Genomic DNA, 6,745 nt, shown 5'->3' on the forward strand with positions numbered 1-6,745 from the left:
TTTGAATAAAAAGATATTTTATTTTATTTATTATTATTATTTATTCATTCAAAGACAAAACATTCTCCTTTTGGGGGTCCGTCAAAAATTTCACTTCTTAAAAGGGTATTTATTCCTCAAAAGACGCGATTGTGAACTAATATTCATATTATATCCTAAACTCATGGATAGAGTGACTCAAAATAAAGGTCGTAGCCACCAATGTAGCCACAGAATCAAATATCAACATAATAAGTTTTTCCCAACAAGTATTCTAGGAAAAATAGATTTGTCATTGCGCAAACTAAACCTCACAAAATTCCCCATCCAAAGGCAACACTGATCACTAGTAAATAAACATTTACTTATATTTTAGCGGCAATTATCGCACCCAAGAAGGCGCAATATAATTTGCTGTTTGTAATGTCAAAAAACACTGAAATATCCTCGTTATTTACTTGTAATAAAAAGCTTTTTAAATTTCAGTAAGCGAAAACATAAAATTGTATTTTAAATGTATCGATATATAAAAGTCAGTTATTCTGCCGCATATTCAAACGATCTCGATAGTTTAGTAGTGTATTCTTTGTTATTAAAATGAATTCTTTTGTGTTCTTTCTATTGGTGTCAGTTCTATTGCTGCAGGTTAGTGGTGTTTGATCATTGATGTACAGAAAAATTTAATTGTTTAATGTAAAGTAAATCCAATACGAAGTTTAAAATTCAATATTTTCTTGATTCATGAATCATAATTTTTTGAAGCGCTATGTATTGTTTTCTAGCTATTTCAAATCTAGAACTGCATTCTGTTAACTTGAAAATAAGATTGAATTATTGTAAAGAAACAGACTATTATAGTTTCATCGGGAAACGTCTTGATTACCTCTTCGTATGATAATCTGCAATTACTACTAATGAGTTTGAATTTGAAGTGATATAATTCATACTGTGTTCACATCGTGTCTGCAAAATACGATATCACCCTTATGCTAAGTACTCACATACTAGTTTTACTCCGAATCGAAGGAAATGACATATTTGACATATTTGATTCTATCGAGCCGGCTTGAAGCGAGCCTTTAAGCCGTCATTTTTTCGGTCCTCACGGTGGTTATTGCTCGATTTGAAGTAAAACTATCGAGCAAAACCGTAGGTGAGTACTTAGCATTAGATTAGAAACATCTGTCACTTCATTGTCAATCGCGGTTTGTATAGAAAATGAAAAGTTTTTTGACAGGGAGTCAATGACCGCTACAGACAGAATTCCGCGATTTGAGTATAGCAGTATAAACAATGTCAGTCAATGACAAGCAAAGTTAACAAGCTTTTCATAACCAAATAGCAAACCGCAATAACATGTTTATTTCCATACTCAAGATTTTCCTTCATATATTTTTATTAACTCTAATAGGGCTTTTCGAATTTTCGGACGTAATATTTGGGAGGCTCCTGTATTTATTGTCTTATAAACAAAATTTTCCTTGTGCAAGCTTTATAGCATTAGGGAAGATTGCTTGATGTGATATTTTCATAAAGTAAAAAAGGAAATAACTGTAAAAGTAACAAATATGAAATCTACGTAATCCATAATATTACTAAGAGTGTGCCTGTCTGCCTATCTGTTACGTCTTTACTTCAATAATATGGAGATACTTTGTCTCGGGAAAGGATTTTTTATCCTCGAAAAATGTACGATTCCCATGCGATATACTAATTTAGGCGCAACGGAGTTTGGGGTTTCATCAAGTACGTTACGAAAATTAATATGTATTTAATAATTTAATGTAGGATTTACTAAACATATTTGAATAAGATCTGAGATAAATTAGACTATTTATGGGACTCCAAAGCCTCGCGGAAAGGGCATATTATAATGCCTTACCCTACGTAAAAAAGTGGGGCATTTTAAATATATTATCAACCCCAATCTTTACTCTATCGGGTAGAGTAAAGTAACCTTATGCCGTTTCGTTCCGCCTTATACAGGCGGATAGTCTATTATCTATATCCGCCTTATACTACTCGTAATAAATATATTTATACAGTGAAAACTATACAAGATTTGATTGGCCTATGGGAAAAGTGACTTGACGGACATAGGCAGCGAACTTTACGTATGACATAATCTTATATCTTTAAACGAGCCATTCTTGTATGTATATAAATTATAATATAATAATTGGAATATCGGAATCGGCTCCAACGATTTTCATGAAATTTTGTATATAGGGGGTTTCGGGGCCGATAAATCGATCTAGCTAGGGATAATTTTTAGAAAATGTAATTTTATTCGTGTTATATCGAACACCGAGCAAAGCTCGGTCAAATATATTTAATATTTAAGTTAAACGCTGTGTAAATTAACTATCTTTATAAAGGTGATTGCACATTTATCAGCATGCATGCGCCGAACGCGCTGCATTATAGAATAGAATAGAATTCGTTGTATAAAGGGATGTGGAACCTCGCACATTCGTCCGCATCGTAGGTGCGGTGCGTTAGACGCGTACGGTTCTGACAAATGTGCGATCAGCTTAAGAAAGAGGATTATTAAACTTATTAAATGGACTTATAAAAATACCACCTAATCATCAAATAACCATACTGAAACTAATAACTTTCTTCTTATTTTCCAGACAACCACCGCACACTGGATAGGCCGCGGTTTCGGTTACCCGCGGCCGGTCGTGATCGGCGGTTTCGGTGGTTTCGGAGGTTTCGGCGGTTACCCTGGTTACTACCGCGGATACGGTTTCGGTTACGGACCGCTGCTGCCCCCACCCCCGCCCCCACTCTTCTTCGGATGAAACAAACAAGAATAATGAATGAAAAAATGTGAATTGAATTTTGGTTTGAAATAAAGGCTTATTGAGTTGAATATATATTTTCTATTTTATTAAAGAATCCTTAATAAATAATCCGTTAAAAAAATATACATAGAATAATTTTAATTTTTACCTGCTTTTTCCTGCAAATGCTTGGTTATAAAAATTACAATTGAAATAATTTATATTCAATCACATAAAATCAGTTGTGTAAAATGCTTACAAAATGAGGTAATTGAACTATAAGTAAGTAAATAATATTATAATAACTAATAAATGCCCCGGTGAACTTCGTATCACTTTTATTTTCATAAAATAAGGGGGCAAACGAGCAAACGGGTCACCTGATGGAAAGCAACTACCGTCGCCCATGGACACTCGCAACATCAGAAGAGATGCAAGTGCGTTGCTGGCCTTTTAAGAGGAAATACGCTCTCTTCTTGAAGGTTTGCAGGTCGTATAGGTCCGGAAATACTGCTGGTGACAGTTCGTTCCAGAGTTTTATAGTGCGCGGCAGAAAGTTACGCGAGAAACGCACCGCGGAAGACTACCACTTATCAAGGTGATGAGGATGGTATATTTTTCGCGTGGGACGATGGCGAAAAGTTGCAGGTGGTATGATTCCGAACAATTCCTCAGAGCACTCCTCGTGATACAATCGATAGAGGATGCAGAGTGTGTGAGAGTTGTCTCCTGGTATGAACCTTCCCTGGATTTCCACGAATATTTTAAGACTAAAATTAGCCAAACCGGTTTAGCCATTCTCGAGTTTTACCGAGACTAACCGATTAAAAAAAAATATTTTTTACTAGCTGTCCCGGTGAACTTCGTGTCACTTTAAAACCTTCCCTGGACTTCTACGAATATTTTAAGACTAAAATCAGCCCAATCCATCCAGGCGTTTTGAGTTTTAGCGCGACTAACACATTTGAAAATCCATTTTTATATATATATAGATAACTAGCTGTCCCGGTGAACTTCGTGTCACTTTAAAACTTTCCCTGGTAAGAGGAATCCACACCGCCGTTTTTCCATACAAACGTTGTCCCCTGTTTCCTTCCTGGATAATGCCGGTAGAGTGATGATTTTTTTCCTGAATATCTATGGCCACTATTAGCATGTCCCTATGTTTTCTTTTTTTTTTACATAATTTTATTATTAAAAAATGGCCAGATTTTCCTTTGTGTTCAAACACCCAGAAAACAAAACTGGCTAAAATATAAATACCTATTTTCAATTTCTCTCGCCCCTGGTGTCCCAATCCGTTCAGGTCAAACCACCAAATTTCAAATGTCCAACTTTAAAAAAATATATATTTCTCTGCCCTCATACTAATCTGACCTATATTTCATAGGAAAATCGTTATAACTTCTAAACTATCTGACTTAGAGCATTGAAATAAATAATTTATTTAAGATGAAAACCTCTTCTATCTTTTGAAAACAAAAAATAACCAGTTTAATGCGCTAGATTTTTCACAAAAAGCCATTAATTAAAAAATACACAATTTTTTTTCTTAAACTTTGATTTTTCTATGTTTTATTCGACGAAATTTATAACATATGGCCTGTATAAGCTAAGTCCATGAGTTTAGCTATCAAATGAGACCATTTTTATCTTCATAGGATATTTACATGAGAAGTACTGGTCAGATTAGTGTGAAAGCCCGAGAAAAACTAAAATGGCTGCCATTTTACAACCGTTAGAGGGAGAAAAAATTTGAGAGCCAATTTGTCGATAAAATATGCCATAGATCATGACATTAAAGGATCAGACACCGGTGTCGGGACACATTGTATAAGAGATATTCCTTTTTATAAAGAACCCAGTTTCTGACTCTCCTCACTCTTTTAAGTCACTAAATTTTTTACAAAGTTTGGTCTTCAATCTAAAGCCTTTGGTATCGTGGTACAAATTATTATTTTTAGTTACCTACTAACCATCGCGTAAGAAAATACTTCAACCCCTTAATATTATCTTAATCTTGGTAAATGCTTACAAACCTACCCCAATTTATTTGACAAACTACTACAAAAGAAAGTCGACGGCGGGGCTCCTATATATGGGTGTTGTGGTCTAAGTTCCAACCTAACCTAACCTACTTTTGGACTTTCTAGATTGTGTTTGTTTTTGTTTTGGCGGGGGGCTGCGCCCCCCGAGAAAACAAAAACAAACACATTGCGTTCGTTGACGCATTCAATTATTGAATGCGCCAAAACGAAAATTGAATTAAAGAAGATGACGAAAATTAAAATGGACATTGGATATAGCTATAATTGGCGTATATAATACCTACTAAACGTTTCCAAGGGATCTAATACGTATTGATATACCAAATTTACAAAAATTGCTTTTTTAAACGTCAGTTTCTTTTTGCATAAATTATGGGGGCAGGAAATATAAAAATATGGATTTTATGTATAATTCAGTCCATATTATAAATGGAGAATATTCTTTATTTTGAAAATCATATTCCTGCAGGTCCTAAAGCCTCCTTGCATTTAGGAAAAAAAATTAACATTAAAAATAATATGATAGTTTATAGCCACTTTAAATGTCTTTATTTATAAAAGTAACTGGACAATGGAGGCGCAGGAGCGAGATAAGTGGAAAACCCTGGAGGAGGCTAGCCCAGCAGTGGGATATAAGCATACGCTGACAAAAAAATAATCATGAGACTCAGGAGTCAGGATACAGACATAAGAGAGGAAGTATCGTTTCTTCGCGCGGCGTATGCACTGTTTTGTTTTACTTCTGCCGGCACTCCTAGAGTGCAACCCGTTCTTAACCAACTTACAAAAAGGTTATGTATTCGGCTGTATATACTTATATAGTAAATATACGTATAGGCTAGAATGATGTTAACAGCTGAACTATCATTCAAAATCGTTCGTATTCTCTTAATTATAACCAGTAGATTAGATGTTATGGTCAAATAAATATTACATGAAAATAATAAACCTCTCTAAAATCCTTACCCTATCTCAGGGATGGCGAACGAATGGCACGCGGGCCGCTACTGGTCTCAAAACTGGATTACCGACAATTAAGGTTATAAATCCACCTCTGCATAGTTAGTACCTAAGACAAATTTTGAAAAACGTACCGAAGAACAAAATAAATAAATAAATGGCGCGTTTAGAACTTCTTCAGAAAAGGGTACGCGTTGATAAGAAAATGTCCGCCCTCCCTGCCCTATCTTCTAGCTTCGTGGAAAATCACTACACACGTACAAAACCAATCGCGTGGGCTAAACCCAATTTTCTGATCGAAAACAAAATACATTATATTTTATTAAACTTGAGAAATATTTGTTAAGCACACACGAACTACTTAGTCATTGTTTAATACATATTTGCTAATGTGGACGTAGGATTCCCAGTGTGGTCTTACCGTTGCGGCTCATACAAAAAAAAATAAACGAAATTGACTCCTATCACAAAGGAATAGGGTGTAGGAAGTAAAACATGGGTTTTTCGCAACTTTGCGTCATATTTTCATCTCCATATATAAGAATAAGAGTGTGTCGTAATTTCAGCTAGTCCTTACTTATTTGGAGCAAAGCTATTTTGTGTGAGTGAGAGAGTAAATATTAAAAATGAAAAGTTTTATCACAATGAGTTCAGCAATATTCTTCGTTCTTCTAGCAGTTCTGTTAGTGCAGGTAAGCTCCTTCTTACATTTTACGACAAAAATAAGTGAATTTTTCCGCAGTGCATAATACTTAATTATTAAGGTAATCTATTGCGTGACTGGTGAGACATGTCCAATACTCGAGGAGGTGATATTTGGCTATTATATTAGTTGAAAAAAAAATACAAAAAATAATATCAATTGATCACTGAGTAAATGTAGCTTAAAGTTAAATAATTATTTACCCAACGCATGGACACCGCGCGCGAAGGGCGAGCGGCCGCCGCCGTGGTGTTTCTTTGGTGGCG

General features: G+C 35.1%; 1 long non-coding RNA gene across 1 annotated transcript; it reads left to right on the forward strand.

Moving 5' to 3' along the window:
* Positions 1-531: 531 nt before the first annotated feature.
* Positions 532-2,860, forward strand: LOC121739596. Its single transcript, XR_006037473.1, has 2 exons — positions 532-624; positions 2,616-2,860. It is a non-coding gene; the product is annotated as an uncharacterized LOC121739596 (long non-coding RNA).
* The last annotated feature ends 3,885 nt before the right edge of the window (positions 2,861-6,745 follow it).

The sequence above is a fragment of the Aricia agestis genome, chromosome 2 (genome assembly GCF_905147365.1).
Source record: "Aricia agestis chromosome 2, ilAriAges1.1, whole genome shotgun sequence".
In the NCBI taxonomy this organism is placed as follows: domain Eukaryota; kingdom Metazoa; phylum Arthropoda; class Insecta; order Lepidoptera; family Lycaenidae; genus Aricia; species Aricia agestis.